Source organism: Salmo salar, chromosome 19 (genome assembly GCF_965601325.2).
Source record: "Salmo salar chromosome 19, fSalSal1, whole genome shotgun sequence".
In the NCBI taxonomy this organism is placed as follows: Eukaryota; Metazoa; Chordata; class Actinopteri; order Salmoniformes; family Salmonidae; genus Salmo; species Salmo salar.
Genome location: NC_138309.1, coordinates 79,802,390 through 79,823,699, shown reverse-complemented (window position 1 = coordinate 79,823,699; position 21,310 = coordinate 79,802,390). Strand labels below are relative to the sequence as shown.

The following is a 21,310-nucleotide window of genomic DNA, read 5'->3' as shown; positions in this document are numbered from 1 at the left end:
TATATACTGTCTATAGGCCTATATACTGTCTATAGGCCTATACACGGCCAGAGTATTACTATTAGAAATAGAGAATACAACCTCAAAAAACTTAGATACAACCTTCAAAAAACCTAGATAAAACCTTCAAAAACCTAGCGTCAACCTTCAAAAACCTAGATTCAACCTCCAAAAACCTAGATTCAACCTCCAAAAACCTAGATTCAACCTCCAAAAACCTAGATTCAACCTCTATTAAAAACCTAGATACAACCTCTATAAAAACCTAGATACAACCTCCAAAAACCTAGATACAACCTCCAAAAACCTAGATTCAACCTCCAAAAACCTAGATTCAACCTCCAAAAACCTAGATTCAACCTCCAAAAACCTAGATACAACCTCTATAAAAACCTAGATTCAACCTCCAAAAACCTAGATACAACCTCTATAAAAACCTAGATACAACCTCTATAAAACCTTGGATAGCGCTTCACATTAAGCACAGGATAAAGTGGTCATAGCATGGTATAAGAACAATAACAAGTTATATTCTTAGTTGTTGCTGTAACGATTACACTTGAGGCCCATGCGATTTCCACAGAGTTGGGTATGGCTGCCTTTTCCTGTTACGCTCCTTGCCTATGGAATAGCCTGCAGATTAAACTTAAACTTCAGACTCTTGTCCCCCTTGCCCATTTTAAATATTTATTGGAGGATTTTTATTTTTGTATTGCTTGTAACTGTTTCGGGTAATGCAAGTTCTTGTGCTTAGGGGAATAACCTATGTGTAAATGTAATCTGTTGCTGCATTTTATTTGTGTTATCTGTGATGGTTTTGTTTGTCTTGTGTAGTTTCTTAATCATTGTACCTAAACTGTGTAAACATGTATACGCAGGGCCCAGCTGTAAAAGAGCCCTTGGTCTCAGTCTGTGTTCCTTGTTGAAATAAAGGTATAACAAAAGAATAAATAAACAACGTAAAGGTTACCACCAAAGCCTTACATAACCAGTGTTAATAATTCCTCTAAACTGCTTTTGGTTCAACGCATAGGCTGCACCAGGGAAAGGAACAGCAGTGTTTTGTGAAAACCTCTGGGGAGAAACTGCATATATCTGTTTCAATGACATTGAATTATCCTGATGACAAAGCAGCAGCGCACCTACAAGGCTTCCTGATTGACCTTCACTGGCCCTTCCAGTGAAGGTCAATCGGGCCTACAACAGTGTTACAGGACTTGAACTGGGTCTGATTGTCTAGTCAAAGCCTGTGGCGCTGTCCATGGTGCCCTTGTGCTAAGGCACACTTCCTTGAGTCACAAACAAGTGGATGCAGCAAGCTCTGCTAAGCATCATTTACATAAAGCATATCTGATGGTATAAATTAGTCTCCATGCAGTAATCGGAGTGATTGTGTACTCACACTGCATAGCGGCAGCCTAACAGTACTGTGAACTATCTTGAATGAGATAAGGGTGCACAACCGAACGCCTTTATCCTGCCATTGACAGAAATGCCCCAGTAGCTTCACTTTCTTCCTGCTTTGCTCTGAGAAGGCTGCTGCTCTGTGACTTGTTCCACTGTAGCCTAAAAGAAGGCTGCTGCTCTGTGACTTGTTCCACTGTAGCCTAAAAGAAGGCTGCTGCTCTGTGACTTGTTCCACTGTAGCCTAAAAGAAGGCTGCTGCTCTGTGACTTGTTCCACTGTAGCCTAAAAGAAGGCTGCTGCTCTGTGACTTGTTCCACTGTAGCCTAAAAGAAGGCTGCTGCTCTGTGACTTGTTCCACTGTAGCCTAAAAGAAGGCTGCTGCTCTGTGACTTGTTCCACTGTAGCCTACATCCAGTGATTGAAACACTAGACACAGGAGACCGAAGCCAATTAACTATTCTCAGCAAGGACACATGGTTGATTACCAACTGTTCCCAATCACACAAGGCTTTCCAAGAGTACACACAGGGAAACATCCAGGATGGGAACACGTACGAGATGTATACAAGGGTCCACAGACTGAGAAATCGAGACAAGTCAAGCATTATCATTTGGATGCCAGGTCCACTGGTCCACTACAATAATATACACTATAAACCTTTTGGTTATGGTAGGAGATTCTGTATGTGACATTCTCCCATGTAACCTTACACCTCAGCACTGTAGCAGTATTGTTGCAGTAGTCCGTAGTCAGCATAAAAGCACTTTAAGTCATCCAACAAAGTCATAGGACACGGGGATGCGACACGTCCACAAGGAAAATGGTACCGATCCACTGCTCCTGGACTGAAGAGATCTCTACAAGGTTTAAAACTGCACTGCACGGCCATGCCACTTTCTACTATCCAAAACCTTACAACCATTAAACATTTTGCTATGTTAAAATGAAAGCTATTTCGCTAATATTGACCAATGGTCGGCTGAGCTCTGGCCAAGATAAAGGATATTGGGCAGGTATTAGTGAAAAGCACAACAGAAATCTGTGCCAGTTTGTTTATTTTCTCTCTGTTTGACATCAACAGGTTTTGAGTGAGTCACCTTCTGAAGAGGTGCCACTGGTCAACAACACAACCCTACCATGCAGCTAATGTAAAAGAAGCCATGACAATCACTATTCTGTGGACCTCACGTCCATGTCCGCTAATTGGAAAGAGTAAGTATTGGTATGGGCACACGTTGAATGGCCTACCTCTTCAAATATGCTATGAAAATAAAGAAGGTTCCAGTTGCCCTGTGACTTTAAACATTTCAAGCAGAGTGGTGCAGGCAGTATCATAACGTCCATCTCATTTCAAGCAGAGTGGTGCAGGCAGTATCATAACGCCCATCTCATTTCAAGCAGAGTGGTGCAGGCAGTATCATAACGTCCATCTCATTTCAAGCAGAGTGGTGGAGGCAGTATCATAACGTCCATCTCATTTCAAGCAGAGTGGTGCAGGCAGTATCATAACGTCCATCTCATTTCAAGCAGAGTGGTGCAGGCAGTATCATAACGCCCATCTCATTTCAAGCAGAGTGGTGCAGGCAGTATCATAACGTCCATCTCATTTCAAGCAGAGTGGTGCAGGCAGTATCATAACGCCCATCTCATTTCAAGCAGAGTGGTGCAGGCAGTATCATAACGTCCATCTCATTTCAAGCAGAGTGGTGCAGGCAGTATCATAACATCCATCTCATTTCAAGCAGAGTGGTGCAGGCAGTATCATAACGCCCATCTCATTTCAAGCAGAGTGGTGCAGGCAGTATCATAACGTCCATCTCATTTCAAGCAGAGTGGTGCAGGCAGTATCATAACGTCCATCTCATTTCAAGCAGAGTGGTGCAGGCAGTATCATAACGCCCATCTCATTTCAAGCAGAGTGGTGCAGGCAGTATCATAACGTCCATCTCATTTCAAGCAGAGTGGTGCAGGCAGTATCATAACGTCCATCTCATTTCAAGCAGAGTGGTGCAGGCAGTATCATAACGTCCATCTCATTTCAAGCAGAGTGGTGCAGGCAGTATCATAACGTCCATCTCATTTCAAGCAGAGTGGTGCAGGCAGTATCATAACATCCATCTCATTTCAAGCAGAGTGGTGGAGGCAGTATCATAACGTCCATCTCATTTCAAGCAGAGTGGTGCAGGCAGTATCATAACGCCCATCTCATTTCAAGCAGAGTGGTGCAGGCAGTATCATAACGCCCATCTCATTTCAAGCAGAGTGGTGCAGGCAGTATCATAACGCCCATCTCATTTCAAGCAGAGTGGTGCAGGCAGTATCATAACATCCAGTTCATTTCAAGCAGAGTGGTGCAGGCAGTATCATAACGTCCATCTCATTTCAAGCAGAGTGGTGCAGGCAGTATCATAACGTCCATCTCATTTCAAGCAGAGTGGTGCAGGCAGTATCATAACGTCCATCTCATTTCAAGCAGAGTGGTGCAGGCAGTATCATAACGTCCATCTCATTTCTAGCAGAGTGGTGCAGGCAGTATCATAACATCCATCTCATTTCAAGCAGAGTGGTGCAGGCAGTATCATAACGTCCATCTCATTTCAAGCAGAGTGGTGCAGGCAGTATCATAACGCCCATCTCATTTCAAGCAGAGTGGTGCAGGCAGTATCATAACATCCATCTCATTTCAAGCAGAGTGGTGCAGGCAGTATCATAACGTCCATCTCATTTCAAGCAGAGTGGTGCAAGCAGTATCATAACGCCCATCTCATTTCAAGCAGAGTGGTGCAGGCAGTATCATAACATCCATCTCATTTCAAGCAGAGTGGTGCAGGCAGTATCATAACATCCAGTTCATTTCAAGCAGAGTGGTGCAGGCAGTATCATAACATCCAGTTCATTTCAAGCAGAGTGGTGCAGGCAGTATCATAACATCCAGTTCATTTCAAGCAGAGTGGTGCAGGCAGTATCATAACATCCAGTTCATTTCAAGCAGAGTGGTGCAGGCAGTATAATAACATCCAGTTCATTTCAAGCAGAGTGGTGCAGGCAGTATCATAACGCCCATCTCATTTCAAGCAGAGTGGTGCAGGCAGTATCATAACGCCCATCTCATTTCAAGCAGAGTGGTGCAGGCAGTATCATAACATCCATCTCATTTCAAGCAGAGTGGTGCAGGCAGTATCATAACATCCAGTTCATTTCAAGCAGAGTGGTGCAGGCAGTATCATAACGCCCATCTCATTTCAAGCAGAGTGGTGCAGGCAGTATCATAACGTCCATCTCATTTCAAGCAGAGTGGTGCAGGCAGTATCATAACATCCATCTCATTTCAAGCAGAGTGGTGGAGGCAGTATCATAACGCCCATCTCATTTCAAGCAGAGTGGTGCAGGCAGTATCATAACGTCCATCTCATTTCAAGCAGAGTGGTGCAGGCAGTATCATAACGCCCATCTCATTTCAAGCAGAGTGGTGCAGGCAGTATCATAACGCCCATCTCATTTCAAGCAGAGTGGTGCAGGCAGTATCATAACATCCATCTCATTTCAAGCAGAGTGGTGCAGGCAGTATCATAACGCCCATCTCATTTCAAGCAGAGTGGTGCAGGCAGTATCATAACATCCATCTCATTTCAAGCAGAGTGGTGCAGGCAGTATCATAACATCCATCTCATTTCAAGCAGAGTGGTGCAGGCAGTATCATAACGCCCATCTCATTTCAAGCAGAGTGGTGCAGGCAGTATCATAACATCCATCTCATTTCAAGCAGAGTGGTGCAGGCAGTATCATAACATCCATCTCATTTCAAGCAGAGTGGTGCAGGCAGTATCATAACATCCAGTTCATTTCATGTCAGTCATGGCATTTTCTTGTGGTACAGTTTTAGTATTTTATACATCATAAATCAACTGATGATTTAAAAAAAAATCTGACCAATGGTTTATTATACATTTACACACACAAACACATGCCTATTTTTAACCCCTTTGTGGTGCACCATAACGAAAGATGAGACCAAAACAAAACACATCCAAAAATAGTAAACAATGGACAACTACACTTAGATTTTCTGACTCATTTTGCACAATGCACCATCACCTGTGACTGTAGCATCTGCTCTCACTGTCTAACCATGACGTGGGCTGAAAAACGCCCCATCAGACGGGTAAACCAGGACAAAGCGACCACAGAGGCGCTCTCCTCTCTCCTCTCATGTCCTTTCTCCATCTACGAAGAGCCAGGCCACACCCACCGCATTGCAGAAGCACATCCCGAAAACCGAGACCGGAACTTCACGATTGCAAGTCATAACTGTTATACGCCAGTGATATAGTCTAGTCTACCAGTAACAAAACCGCTAGACGCTACGCATTACGCAATAGTAAAGAGCACACAAAAGCGCACAGCTCTCCAAACAGAATAAAACGGACAACTTTTTGTCTGATGCGCAAGAATCCGTGCGTAATGGTATTATTAGGCCTAGACACTTCTGAACCAGTCGCTACTAGGCAGTAGGCATCGGGCGTTTTGATCACATGGACAATATACAGTATCCTGAGTCAAATTAAACACATACACTAGGCTACACAGCAGCCTATGCATAGTTTCTCAAATTACAATGTGGGATACTGGATACAAAGACTAAATAAAGATGCACATTTCTATTCGTCTTAAAGGTTAATGCTGCTCTACACCTGAGCAGTATTTGTTGGTGCAAGGAATCCGCCTCGTCACCTACTGTAAATGATGCGACGCCGGCACGTCACATTTTCAGATGAAAACCTCGATAACGAAACTATTTTCTCTCTTTCCACAATTATTGTGCGACTATTGAATTCAACACATGACCCTCCTTTCTGAAAGATGGCGTTAGCAGCGTTTTACCGGGTATCCTGTGTCCTCCAAAATCTCTGGTCTGAGGTGCAGTTCCTCCAAGCTTTAGCTGCAGACCGGTAAAGTCTCCCCTATGTCATCCTGCCACTGCCTGCAGTAGCCAAAATAGCTTGCTACACTCTACACCGGGAAAAACGGAATTCTGGGATAGCCAAGGATGCCCACCTTATGACAAAACACGACCCACCCACAGATGGATAATACCGGGTGAATTATACTATTATATGTGCGCAAAATCCCCCTCCTGCAATGGAGAGGTCCTAATAAAAGAAATAGGAGCTATCACACATTGGAAACTGACCTTGGGGAACACATAGCCAACTTATTCAAACTTCTGTAATACTTTTTAGATTACTATTATCTATTATATAAATCTAAAAATCGACAAAATAATTTGCTTCAACTTATTTACATATTGTTGTGAATACCAGGACTCGAACCCAGGTCCAAAACCTGTCAAACCAACACCTTAACCATTATACTAAGAGGTCCAAATGTCTTAACAAAGTTGCTAGTTGTTGGATTAAGGTCGCTACATTAACCCTTTCCCTCAGGAGAGCGTTTCCCCACACTTCCCTCATGCATACACACCCCCCGATGGCCTCACGTGCGCCATCCCGCTTCTAACGCCATTGTAGCCAATTCAGAAGTTAGCCCTGACCAGGACTCAAACCCAGCTCGAGCGACTGTCAAGCCAACACCTTAACGGTTACGCCAAGAGGTCCAACCTTCTTGACGAGGTTGCTAGGTGTTGAGTTAAGGTTGAGTTACAACATTGATATTCCACTACATCAGAGTTTGGGATCATAACATGGTTATGAGCTATTTGGTCAGGTGGTCCTATATGTTGCATAGTGCCACACCTCAAATCACAGCTGGGCATCGGGTTATGCCATGGGTGCTCCCAAGTTCGAGCTTTTCTGTACAACATATGCATCCTTGAAGCTTTGGTAAACTACTTGCTATAGCTGTAAAGCACTTCTATCTGGCTCTCAGGAAGCACTTGGTAAAGTGGCGGCTGTTGACATAAAAAGTTGAGGAACAAAATTTAGCTAACAAAAAAAAAACAAGCTAATGGGATGACAATCTTTTAAGGTCTGGGCTACTGTCTATCTAAGATGCATAGAACGACATCACAGTTTAAATAGTCTACAACAACACAACTCATAACTACTACCTGAAACCATACACAGCACACCAAATACATAACATAATGTCTGTCTACTGTCATGGTGAAAAAAGACCCTGAATCCTGACCTTCAGTTCAGTCTGATAATGACCTTGAGGGGGCCATCTGGGGACATTTCTATTCAGACAGATTGGCTTGATTCTATTTGTGATACTCATTTATATGAAAATGCCCCTGAAAATACAATTATAATGCTCTGCAGACCTGAGTGCATTAGCTGATATGGTCTGATGCTATTAATGACCACTAAACTATCAAATTATAAATCAGTTTAGACTCCTCAAAATTAAGATTCATAACAATATTGTGGGTGCAGATTGCTTAGATTAGAAGTTGAATTATGAAGCCAGCAAACATTATTAAACTTAGAAACATTTCAGGTCATATTACCAGATCAAACGACTATGAACGTCCCATTTTATGCTAAAATATGCTAAAAAGTTATAATTTTATAAAATAATTTGTATGACAGGCTGATTACAGGTGTAAAATCTTAATTTGATCACCCTGTTGCAGAACTTTCCTGAAATGCAGGAAATTAAAAACTTGAAGTGTATTTGAGGTTTAAAAAGTCTTTTCCACTTTGAAATTTCAGACTTGATTTTCCCTTTAGAAAAATACACTAGATGACCAAAAGTATAGAAAAATTGCATGGCTGTGTGCTCGATTTTATACACCTGTCAGCAACAGGTGTGGCTGAAATAGCCGAATACACAAATTTGAAGAAATGTCCGCATGCATTATATATACAAAAGTATGTGGACACCCCTTCAAATGAGTGGATTCGGCTATTTCAGCCACACCCGTTGCTAACCGTCCACACCGCCGAGTGCCAGGCCTCATCGCCCAACATCAAAGCCTTCCCAGGAGAGTGGAGGCTGTTATAGCAGCAAAGGGGGGGTCCAACTCCATATTAATGCCCATGATTTTGGAATGAGATGTTCGACGCGCAGGTGTCCACATACTTTGTGTCATGTAGTGTACTTTTATATATATATATATAGTGTATATCACAGGAGGTTGTTGGCACCCTTAATTGGGGAGGACAGGCTCGTGGTAATGAGCCATTCCATTTGCTCCATTCCGGCCGTTATTATGAGCCGTCCTCCCCTCACTAGCCTCCAGTGGTGTGTATCAACCCCTACAAAAATGTCCATTCATTATAATCCACATAAGTCACATTTTCTGTTGCTGCAGGATTACTTTCCTGCTGTAGCAAACTGGCTCAAATTAAGATCCTACATCTGTATCAGATAGCTGAAAAGCTAACCCTGAATTAAAATATGAATAATGGTACACAAACATCCTAAAACTGCATTCCCTTAGAAATATCTGACTTGCTGATTTCCAAGTGAAAATGTTATATAATTATATCATTGACCACCCAGGACACTGTCCCAAAAGTACAAGGCATATATTGATAAATGAACACCTATTAACGGCCTGCTGATCCAGTACGATTTATCTGAAATTGAATTAGTAGCTTTGCCAGGGTCTGACTTCTGACTGTCATCTCACCTCCACAAGTTCCATCAGCTCAAAGACGAGAGAGTGGGCTGAGTGTTGACTGTCCTCATACACCCCCCCCCCCCCCCAACCCCCTGGGGGGACGTAAAAAAACGCACATTTCAGATTGGTGGGATGAGAAGGAAATGGGTTGGAAGGTTCCCAGACACTGAGCACTCTGACTCAGAGCCTTCAGAACATTTGAAGGGTTGTCTGAGCGGTGCCGACTCCAAGCCTCATTTAGTGGTTGATGCATTTCTGTGAAGGCCAACCTAACTCCTCCAGCTGGCAGCCGAGTTCTGAACGATGAGCCAGGTTCCTGCAAGTGAGAATGATGCCATAAAGTAGCACTAGCTACACTATATATACAAAAGTATGTGAACACCCCTTCAAATCAGTGGATTCGTCTATTTAAGCTACGCCCGTCGCTGACAGGGGTATAAAATCAAGCACACAGCCATGCAATCTCCATAGACAAACATGGGCAGTAGAATGGCCTTACTGAAGAGCTCAGTGACTTTCAACATTGGCACCGTCATAGGATGCCACCTTTCCAACAAGTCAATTCGTCAAATGTCTGCCCTGCTAGAGTTGCCCCGGTCAACTGTAAGTGCTGTTATTGTGAAGTGGAAACGTCTAGGAGCAACAACGGTTCAGCCACGAAGTGATAGGCGACACAACCTCACAGAACAGGACCGCAGAGTGCTGAATCGCGTAGCGCGTAAAAATCGTCTGTCCTCGGTTGCAACACTCACTACCGAGTTCCAAACTGCCTCTGGAAGCAACGTCAGTACAAGAACTGTTCTTCGGCAGCTTTATGAAATGGTTTCCATTGCAGAGCAGCCATACACAAGCCTAAGAATACCATGCTCAATGCCAAGCGTCGGCTGGAGTGGTGCAAAGCTCGCCATCATTGGAGCAGTGGAAAGGCATTCTCTGGAGTGATGAATAACGGACAAATCTGGGTTTGGCGGATGCCAGGAGAACGCTATCTACTCGAATGCATCGTGCCAACTGTAAAGTTTGGTGGAGGAGGAATAATGATCTGGGGCTGTTTTTCATGGTTCAGGCCCCTTAGTTCCAGTGAAGGGAAATCTTAACGCTACACCATTCAATGACATTGTAGACGATTCTTTGCTTCCAACTTTGTGGCAACAGTTTGGGAAAGGCCCTTTCCTGTTTCAGCATGACAATGCCCCCATGAACAAAGCGAGGTCCATACAGAAATGGTTTGTTGAGATCGATGTAGAAGAACTTCACTGACTTGCATAGAGCCCTGACCTCAACCCCATCGAACACCTTTGGGATGAATTGGAACGGTGACTGCGAGCCAGGCCTACTCAGCCAACATCAGTGCCCGACCTCACTAATACTCTGCAACACTCTGCAATACCCTGTTGCTGTACTGCAACACCTTCTAATACACTGTAACATCCTGTAACACCCTGAAATGCCATGTAACACCCTACAACACCCTGTAACACCCTGCAACACGCTGTAACACCCTGCAACACCATGCAATACCCTGTTGCTGTACTGTAACACCCTGTAACACCCCGCAACACCCTGTAATACCCTGTTGCTGTACTGCAACACCCTGTAACACCCTGTAATACCCTGTTGCTGTACTGCAACACCCTGTAACACCCTGTAATACCCTGTTGCTGTACTGCAACACCCTGTTACACATTGCAGCACCCTGCAATACCCTGTAACACCCTGTAAAACCCTGCACTACCCTGTAACACCCTACAACACCCTGTAACACCCTGCAACACCCTGTAACACCCTGCAACACCCTGTAATACCCTGTTGCTGTACTGCAACACCCTGTAACACCCTGCAACACCCTGCAACACCCTCCAACACCCTGTAACACCCTGCAACACCCTGTAATACCCTGTAATACCCTGTTGCTGTACTGCAACACCTTGTAACACACTGTAACATCCTGTAACACCCTGAAATGCCATGTAACACCCTACAACACCCTGTAACACCCTGTAGGACCCTATAATACCCTGTTGCTGTACTGCAACACCCTGTAACACCCTGCAACACCCTGTAAAAACCTGTTGCTGTACTGGAACACCCTGTAACACCCTGTAAAACCCTGCAATACCCTGCAACACCCTGTAACACACTGCAATACCCTGTAACACACTGCAACACCCTGTAACACACTGCAATACCCTGCAACACCCTGTAACACACTGCAACACACTGCAATACCCTGCAACACCCTCTAAAACCTTGCAATACCCTGCAACACCCTCTAAAACCTTGCAATACCCTGTAACACCCTGTGGTGTTAAAACATTTAGCTACGGAAAACAAATATGCATATTCCTTATTGGGCAAGTCCAGGTAGTCCCTACCTGTTTCAGTCATTTTTTTCTCTACATTTGGTGCCAAATGAACACGACCTGGGCCACCAAGGAAACACCAGTCAACTCCAGGGTTTCAGGTGTCATTTTGATGGGCTCCTGTCGCTCTTCGTCACAACGGTACGACTCATTACAATAGACACCTAATTATCGGGTGAAAAATAGGCAAGCCGAGGGGGATTCATTAAACACTTGACTGCATCTGTCATGCGGGGCAAGTCAATCACGGTTTAATCAGGAACTTAATGACTAAGTATGCTTCAAGAAATACCTGTCAAAACACAAGGTAAGTGAGAAGGTGGAGAGGGAGAAGGTGGAGGAGCAGCAGTGGCAGAGATAAGAACATTGAATTTGCTTTTTAATCGTTTTCAAAGACAGACAACAAACTGTCTTTTAAAACGTGTCTAGTCTGAGCTGAAGCCGACCATGCAAAGCCCTTTATTGTGTTAAGGCTGTTCTTGAATTACAGTGGCATTTTGGAAAAAATTAATACAAATCTATCATTTGTATTTATTTAAAATGTACAGTGCATTCAGAAAGTACTCAGACCCCTTGACTTTTCCACATTTTGTTACGTTACAGCCTTATTCTAAAATGTATTAAATTGTTTTTTTCCCTCATCAATCTACACACAATACACCATAATGACAAAGTAAAAACAGTTTTTATTTGTTTTTGCAAATGTATTAAAATAAAAACTGAAATGTCACATTTACATAAATATTCAGACAAATTACTCAGTACTTTGTTGAAGCACCTTTGGCAGTGATCACAGCCTCGAGTCTTCTTGGGTATGACGCTACAAACTTGGCCCACCTCTATTTGGGGAGTTTCTCCCATTCTTCTCTGCAGATCCTCTCAAGCTCTGTCAGGTTGGATGCGGAGCGTCACTGCACAGCTATTTTCAGGTCTCTCCATAGATGTTCGATCGGGTTCAAGTCCGGGCTCTGGCTGGGCCACTCAAGGATATTCATCGACTTGTCCCGAAGCCACTCCTGTGTTGTCTTGGCTGTGTGCTTAGGGTTGTTGTCCTGTTGGAAGGTGAACCTTCGACCCAGTCTGAGGTCCTGAGCGCTCTGGAGCAGGTTTTCATCAAGGATCTCTGTGTACTTTGCTCCGTTCATCTTTTCCTCGATCCTGACTAGTCTCCCAGTCCATGCCGCTGAAAGATATCCCCACAGTATGATGCAGGGATGCAAACTGATGAGGGCCCAAAAAGGTGACACTTTTTTATTTTTGGCACTGAAACATGCAAACAATCCCTGCTAGGGTGAAATGCAGGTTTTAACTAATTAAACAACAAAGAATATGATCTACATGATCAGTCTCTGTGTGTAAAATAACAAGTGGTTAATGTGAACCTAACTCACAGCTAAAAAATGTATAGAAAGCAATCCAATGTTATTTGTTGCCTAGACTTTCCTGCAAATGACACTCAAGTCTTGAGAAAAAACAATACACTGATATTGCAGTTAGCCATGACAGCCTTTATAATAGAACGCTTGTGACCACACATCTAAATATTGCACTTGTGAAATAAACATCTTAAAATAGAAATAGAATGAAACAAACAGGCATTCTATTTTTGCTCTATTATAGTGGCCACTATAGTAGACGTCGATCAAGTGCACAAGGCTACATGTGTAAAAAAATAACGTTCACCGAGTAAAACAAATTATAATTCCCCCCTCACTCACACACACACGTGTTACTGTCAAGTTCAACACAACAAAAGCAATATCTTTGGGCTACACTGCACGTTATTACATTGTACACGTTCTGCCTGTGGACATCTGTTCTACAATGTGCCAGCAAAAGTGAGAAAGAGGGAAAGTGTGTGTTGTTCCTTTCACCTCTATGGTGGCATCCAGCTAAAGCCAGGCCCAGCTCCAGCTACACTTGATCCCTGAATCCACTTGTTTAACAAGCAACACCTAATTTTCACCTAATTCTCTCATTCTGAAAATTAACCACATACTGTAGAGGGAAAACATTAGTTAACAGATAGTGGTTAGTTCGTTAGCTAGTTAACTAGTTGGTGACGATAAGCAGAAATAAGGGAGTACCATCTCTTGTTGTAGTCGATGTGAGTTTCTCTTTCAAAGAATCCCCTTGTACACAGCCAATAGCTAACTAGCTAACGTTAGCCAAAGCAAGCTATCCGGCTACTGATAGTGCAACCCTAAGTAACAGTAAATAAAATCAAATCAAAGTTTATTTGTCACGTGCGCCGAATACAACAGGTGTAGACCTTACTGTGAAATGCTTACTTACAAGCCCTTAACAAACAGTGCAGTTTTTAAGTAAAAAAATAGGTATTAGGTAAACAATAGATAAGTAAAGAAATGTAAAAAGTATGGAGAAAAACAATTATGAAATGTATGCATTCACTACTGTAAGTCGCCCTGGATAAGAGCGTCTGCTAAATTACTAAAATGTAATGTAAAAATGTACAAAAATATTTTAAAAAACAGTCGCTATAAACAGGTGGTACCGGTACAGAGTCAACGTGCGGGAGCACTGGTTAGTCGGGCTATTTGTGGTAATATGTACATGTAGGATTAGTTAAAGTGACTATGCATAGATGATAAACAGAGAGTAGCAGCAACGTAAAAGGGGGGGGGGAGCACAATGCATAGTCCGGGTAGCCATTTGATTAGCTGTTCAGGAGTCTTATGCTTTGGGGTAAAAGCTGTTGAGAAGCCTTTTGGTCCTAGACTTAGCGCTCCGATACCGCTTGCCATGCGGTAGCAGAGAGAACAGTCTATGACTGGGGAGGCTGGAGTCTTTGACAATTTCTAGGGCCTTCCTCTGACACCGCCTGGTATAGAGGTCCTGGATGGCAGGCAGCTTAGCCCTAGTGATGTACTGGGCCGTACGCACTACCATCTGTAGTGCCTTGCGGTCGCAGGCTGAGCAGTTGCCGTACCAGGCAGTGATGCAACCAGTCAAGATGCTCTCGATGTTGTAGCTGTAGAACCTTTTGGAATCATGTAGTAACCTCTGTCGTTCGGAACTGGTTTGGCTTTATGATATTCGATCTCGACCAACAAACAGTACTGTGTAAGTCGTGTAGATGCATTGTGCTAGCCAAAGGTGGAAACACCAACAATCTTTTTCACCACCTGAAAACTTTGCATGTGCGCGAATATGAAGAATCTACCAGAATGCGTGCAACAAACCCCCGGAGCAGCGGAGCAAGTCCCAAGACATCTTCGACACACCCGCACTCAGCTATCACTCAAGGCATCATTCGTTAGTGGTACTCCCTATGACAAGAAGAGCAACAAGTGGAATTAGGTAATGAGTACAGTTACGTATCACATAGTGAAACTGTGGAGAAAGACGGTTTCAGAAAGTTGATTCGAACTCTAGACCCAAGATACGAGATCCCGAGCTGTAAATACTTCAGCAAAATATGTCTGCCAGAACTCTACACAGAATATCGGGACAGAGTTGCCAACGAAATCCGTAACGCTGAATTCTTCTCTCCCACTGCCGACTTTTGGTCAAGCAAGACAACAGAGACATACATTAGCCTCACGATTCATTACATTGACGACAACTGGAAGCTGCAAAGGAAATGCCTTCAGACCTCTTATTTCCCAGACGACCACACCGGAGAAATAATTGCAGCTAGGATGAGGGAGGCACTTTCATCCTGGGGGTTGAAAGAGGTGCGTTAAGTATGTACGACTACCGACAGCGGATCGAACATAGTCAAAGAATTGGAGCTGAACAAATGGACAAGACTACGGTGTTTCGGACACAGACTACACATTGCAATTGGTAAGTTTCAACGTACAAAACACATAGAGCTAGGTAGAAAAATAATGTAACTTAAAAACAACATACCGTAAATTCCGGACTATAAGCCGCAACTTTTTTCCCAGCTTTGAACTTCGCGGCTTAAACAATGACGCGGCTAATATATGGATTTTTCCCGCTTTCACATTTTTTTTTCTCCAAAAAAACACATTCTGTGACGTGCTCAGTTTTTTGGCGACATGAAGCTTTCATTAGACCAATGAAATTGCCGAACAGGTTAAGGTCAAACAACTTTTTTGTTTACTGTTTAGATTAAATCGAGCGCTCTCAAACTTCCCATCATTCTGATTACGGTAGTCATTTTGTCACCCTCATCATGGCAAAGACATGGAGAAATGCATATGATGCAGCTTTCAAGTTGAAGGCGATTGATCTGGCTGTTGGAAAAGGAAATAGAGCTGCTGTACGGGAGCTTGGTCTTAATGAGTCGATGATAAGACATTGGAAACAGCAGCGTGAGGAATTGACTCAGTTCAAAAAGACAACTAAAGCTTACTGCAAATGTTTTATTACAAGCCGTGTTTCGTTAAAGCCTATTTATTTTTGTTACAAGCCGTGTTTCGTTAAAGCCTATTTATTTTTGATACAAGCCGTGTTTCGTTAAAGCCTGTGTAAAGTTCATTTGTTTCAATGTACCGGTAGGCACCTGCGGCTTATAGACATGTGCGGCTTATTTATGTTCAAAATAATATATATTTTTAAATTCAGTGGGTGCGGCTTATATTCAGGTGCGCTTAATAGTCCGGAAATTACGGTAACTTAAAATGCAGAATAACTATTGCATTCCTTATCTCCTCTGTTTAAAGCTGACTACACTGCCTGATCCTTCTTATACGTTAAGATGAATATATACAGCTATGCAAATCTATTATATTTGTCATTTGTAAATGTGTGCAATATCCAAACATTACATGGATTACATAGCTTTTATTTATAATTGGTACATTAGCCTATGGTTTCAATATATGAATCTATCCTCTCTCTTTCAGTAATAAATATCCTACTCAATAAATGATCCCGTTTTCTAAAGCAACATAGCTCTCTTAATCACAACAGCTGTATGTAAATCTATAAATGGATTAAATTGGTAATCGTGTCCAGTGTCCATGCTGTAAATTGTTGTAATTACAGCAGATGCAATGTTATTTCTATTGAATCATTTTGTTTTATATGTAATTTTTTCCCACTTTTTTATTTTTCAGAGTGTCCAAAACAAACCTCGGGTTTCCCGGACCACAGGAGTGTTCAAGAAAGTGGTCATCACATTTTCCTATAGTCGGAGAAGAAGCAGAAGGCCTTGACAAGTGCACAGAATAAACAGAGCCTGCCCCTCCACAAGCTCATCAAGGAATTCCTGACAAGGTGGGGATCTCGACTGCAGATGATGGAAAGAGTCCTGGAGCATGAAAAGGCCAGCACACAAGTCATGGCAACAAACAAAAAAATATAGCAACTTGCACCCTCCTGGCAAGACATTGAGGTCTTAGAATCTATCATGGCAGCACTTAAGCCCCTCCAGGATTTCAGATTCCCTGTCATGAGAGACATACGTGGGTGTGTCCTATCTGAAGCCGGGCCTCCATTTGTTCAAGACGGAGGTTCTGAAATCAAATGAGGACGAAGCCAAACTGACCTGAGATAATAAGAGGAGGGTCCTCAATTACCTGAATGACAAATACACCGACCCTGAAACAGAGGAGCTGCTCACCATGGCTACCTTCCTGCACCCAAGGTTCACGACCACCTACATGACCACTGAGAAGCTGGTGGAGGTGAAGGTGAGAGCAGCCTCCAATATAGAAGCCCTCCTGGTAGGGAACACAGCCGTGGGAGACTTCTCTCTTGAAGAGGATCAGAGCGAGAGAGAGAAAGAAGCTGCCACTGCTCCACAATCAGCAAAGACGTCCAAGAAGAGCCTTGGGCGCTTCTTTAAGAAAGCCAGTAGTGCATCTGCCTGAAGAACCCAGAGACAGGTCAGGAGTAAGGGCTGGACAGCTACACTCTGATGGCAGCAGACAGTGAGGCTGATCCTTTGGAGTGGTGGAGAGTTCATGCCTTCAACTTCCTACAAGTGAGTTGTCTGACAAATAAATACTTATGCATCCTTGCCACAAGTTGGCCCTCTGAGAGAGCATTTAGCACTAAGGGCAATGTGTACTTTAAATATTTTTGTATTAAATTTTACTGCATATTTATTTAACTCATACACCTTTGTTTATGTTTCAAGTTTGCACAGGTTTTCCACAGAAGTAAAAAAATATATAAAAAAATGTGCAATGCCCCCTTTCTGTTTCTACAAGGTTAAAGCAATATTTTGTCATTTATTAACTTTGAAGGGCTCATCATTTTTGGAAATATTTTTTTTACAGTATATCGTGATATTATATCGTTATCGTCCGGACAGTGGAAAATATTGTGATAGGATTTTTTTTTCATATCGACCACCCCTAGGTGGTATACAGAAGATAGCCCTATTTGGTAAAAGACCAAGTCCATATTATGGCAACAACAGCTCAAATAAGCAAAGAGAAATGACAGTCCATCATCACTTTAAGACATGAAGGTTAGTCAATCCGGAAAACGTCAAGAACTTTGAAAGTTTCTTCAAGTGCAGTCGCAAAAACCATCAAGCGCTATGAAACTGGCTCTCATGAGAACTGCCACAGGAAAGGAAGACCCAGAGTTACCTCTGCTGCAGAAGATAAGTTCATTAGAGTTACCAGCCTCAGAAATTGCAGCCCAAATAAATGCTTCACAGAGTTTAAGTAACAAACACATCTCAACATCAACTGTTCAGAGGAGACTGTGTGAATCAGGCCTTCATGGTTGAATTGCTGCAAAGAAACCACAACTAAAGCACACCAATAATAAGAAGATACTTGCTTGGGCCAAGAAACACGAGCATTGGACATTAGACCGATGGAAATCTGTCCTTTGGTCTGAAGAGTCCAAATTTGTGATTTTTGGTTCCAACCGCCGTGTCTTTGTGAGACGCAGAGTAGCTGAACGGATGATCTCTGCATGTGTTGTTCCCACCGTGAAGCATGGAGGAGGAGGTGTGATGGTGTGGGGGTGCTTTGCTGGTGACACTGTCAGTGATTTAAGGCACACTTAACTAGTATGGCTACCACAGCATTCTGCAGCGATACACCATCCGATACACCATCCCATCTGGTTTGCGCTTAGTGGGACTATCATTTGTTTTTCAACAGGACAATGACCCAACAGACCTCCAGGCTGTGCAAGGGCTATTAGACCAACGAGAGTGATGGAGTCCTGCATCAGATGACCTGGCCTCCACAATCACCTGACCTCAACCCAATTGAGATGGTTTGGAATGAATTGGACCGCAGCCAACAAGTGCTCAGCATATGTGGGAACTCCTTCAAGACTGTTGGAAAAGCATTCCAGGTGAAGCTGGTTGAGAGAATGCCAAGAGAGTGCAAAGCTGTCATCAAGGCAAAGGTGGCTACTTTGAAGAATCTCAAATATAGATTTGTTTAACACGTTTTTGGTTACTGCATGTGTTATTTCATAGTTTTGATGTCTTCACTATTATTCTACAATATAGAAACAGTAAAAATCATTGAATGAGTACAGTAGGTGTGTCCAAACTTTTGACTGGTACTGTATGTTTTCTTGTTAAATAAAACAAAAAACGTATTACGTGTTTGTCATTAAAAAGTGTTTTTATATGGTGCTATAGTCAAGGGACAGCATTTACCATGTTTCAACTGCAAGTCTTTCAGGAAAGCACAAAGATACTGTAGCAGGGTTGTAATGAATGAGGGTGATGCTGTACAATTTTCCCTCATTTTCAGAGAGCAACTATTACGCCATCTCCCTTCCCTTATTGCTATGTAACATGGGTATGGTACTGTTGCTATGTAACATGGGTATGGTACTGTTGCTATGTAACATGGGTATGGTACTGTTGCTATGTAACATGGGTATGGTCATGTTGCTATGTAACATGGGTATGGCACTGTTGCTATGTAACATGGGTATGGTACTGTTGCTATGTAACATGGGTATGGTACTGTTGCTATGTAACATGGGTATGGTACTGTTGCTATGTAACATGGGTATGGCACTGTTGCTATGTAACATGGGTATGGTACTGTTGCTTTGTAACATGGGTATGGTACTGTTGCTTTGTAACATGGGTACATGCAGCAATGTACCAAACATACTGTATGAGGCAATCTTCAGTAAAAACAGAGATCTGCTCCACATTCTAAACTAATAACATCTAATCAAGAATTCTGTTTCAAATCCACAGTAAGTCTTCACAAGACTCCAAAATGGAAACGATGCTCAGCCCACAACAGCCAGAAAAATATACACTGAATGACTGAGAACTCCACAAAGACCTAATTATCTTGTAATCAAAGACAATATAACAATGCAATCAAAGTTATTGTAGAGGCTGATAATACATTCATATTTGAACAATGGCGAGCTCTTTGTGAAACTCTCCTATCAGTGTTGACAAAAGTAGAAAATGGTTAAATTAGGCTAAACTGTGATGTGACTGAAGGAAATTTGTGTGAGCATGTGTGGGTGTTTGACAGAAAATATGTATGTGCGAGAGAGACAACAAACTCAGATAGCACAGATACCTCTGGCCAACGGATGTACACATGATGCATTGGGAAGATGCAATTTAGACACTGTTTGCTAATTGGCAAGATGTCTCACAGATGTGTGTAGAATACCTACATTCTAAATTCTACAGTTCTACATCGTTTATACGACTCCCGGTGCTACCCGTATGTAAAATGCACACAAGCATGACTAAGTTTTGGATAAAAGTGTCTGCTAAAGAGCATATATTTTTATTATACTGGCAGTGGTAATATCCCTGAACAATATGGCTATAATGGGTCGGATTGTGACAACCAACCTGACATTCCATGTGACATCCATCCCCAACCACCCCCCAATGCTAATGAAGATGCTAGTAACCACATGGCTTGACCTAGGAACTCAGAAATAGGTTTGAAATACAGCACTCCCTTTCCTATTTTCAACAAACATAATTCTTCATAGAGACTCCCATAATGTAAACATATACAAAGAAAATACCAATATATATATATATATTTTTTTTCTTTTACCTTTGAAAAACACAAATTCCCCTCACTACAATATTTTGTCATGCTCACATGAATTGAGTTCTTTCAAAGAATTCACACATTTGAACCTTAAAAATATTACACAGCTCCATTTAGATTGGAAGTAATTAGCACTGTGAGACAACCAACCCAGGTCTACCCTATGCACATAGACCAGGGATGCTAAATTTTGATAGGAGTGGGGGCCACAACATTTTTCATTAATCATGAGGGGCTGCTGTTGCTCGCGGGTCTGTGTACCCACATCTATCCTCACATTGCGAGCAAAACATTTTAGTGGACCCTTCTTGCCAGCGCAGAATTTTGAAAAACATTTTAGACTTAATTTGGTGTAATTCTACTCACTTTGTCTTGGAGTGTAGAGAAAATGTTGCAGTTTTAAAGCAAGTTTTCTACAATTCAACACATTTTGCCATGGGGCAGAGAGAAGGTTTACAATTTTATAACTAAATTCATGCAATTCTACACATTTTGAAATAGGGTGGAAAGAAATGTTTGCAGTTTTAATATGATATCTGAGTGAGACTGACTAACAAAATCAGTGGGTGCCACCCCAGCCAGTACTTCAACCACGATAACAAGTTTAGATAGCTGGCCAATAAACTCATTTAGCAATCTATAAAATGTTAGCTGACATGGGCTAATTGACTGACTATCAGTGTCTGACAAGGGGAAAACTGATGATGCACAACCACATTTTGAAACTCAGTGAATTCTTACAGAGTGTACTCAAGTGTAAGTGTACATTTAAATGTTTGTTCACTGACGATCATAATACTTTTAGCCTGGCAGTGTCAGTAGCCCAGTATTCCAGTGTCAGTATCCCACCAGTCGAATAGAAACCCATCACATCGCCAATCACACTTTAGATGTGTGTGTGTGTGTGTGTGTGTGTGTGTGTGTGTGTGTGTGTGTGTGTGTGTGTGTGTGTGTGTGTGTGTGTGTGTGTGTGTGTGCGTGTGTG

The 21,310-nt window shown here is 42.5% G+C and overlaps 1 protein-coding gene across 7 annotated transcripts in view; it reads right to left on the bottom strand.

The window, feature by feature from the left end:
* Positions 1-21,310, bottom strand: part of LOC106579649 (band 4.1-like protein 3) — a 112,520-nt gene that overhangs the window by 78,051 nt on the left and 13,159 nt on the right. For 2 of the 7 annotated variants that reach the window (XM_045702738.2, XM_045702742.2), the window contains exon 1: positions 6,290-6,430. The exons of 2 other annotated variants lie outside the window; for them this stretch is intronic. The gene's annotated coding sequence lies outside the window, so the exon portion shown is untranslated. Of the gene's footprint in view, positions 1-6,289; positions 6,431-21,310 lie in introns of those variants that run through there. 3 more of the 7 variants (XM_045702741.2, XM_045702743.2, XM_045702745.2) reach the window with 3 other exon arrangements.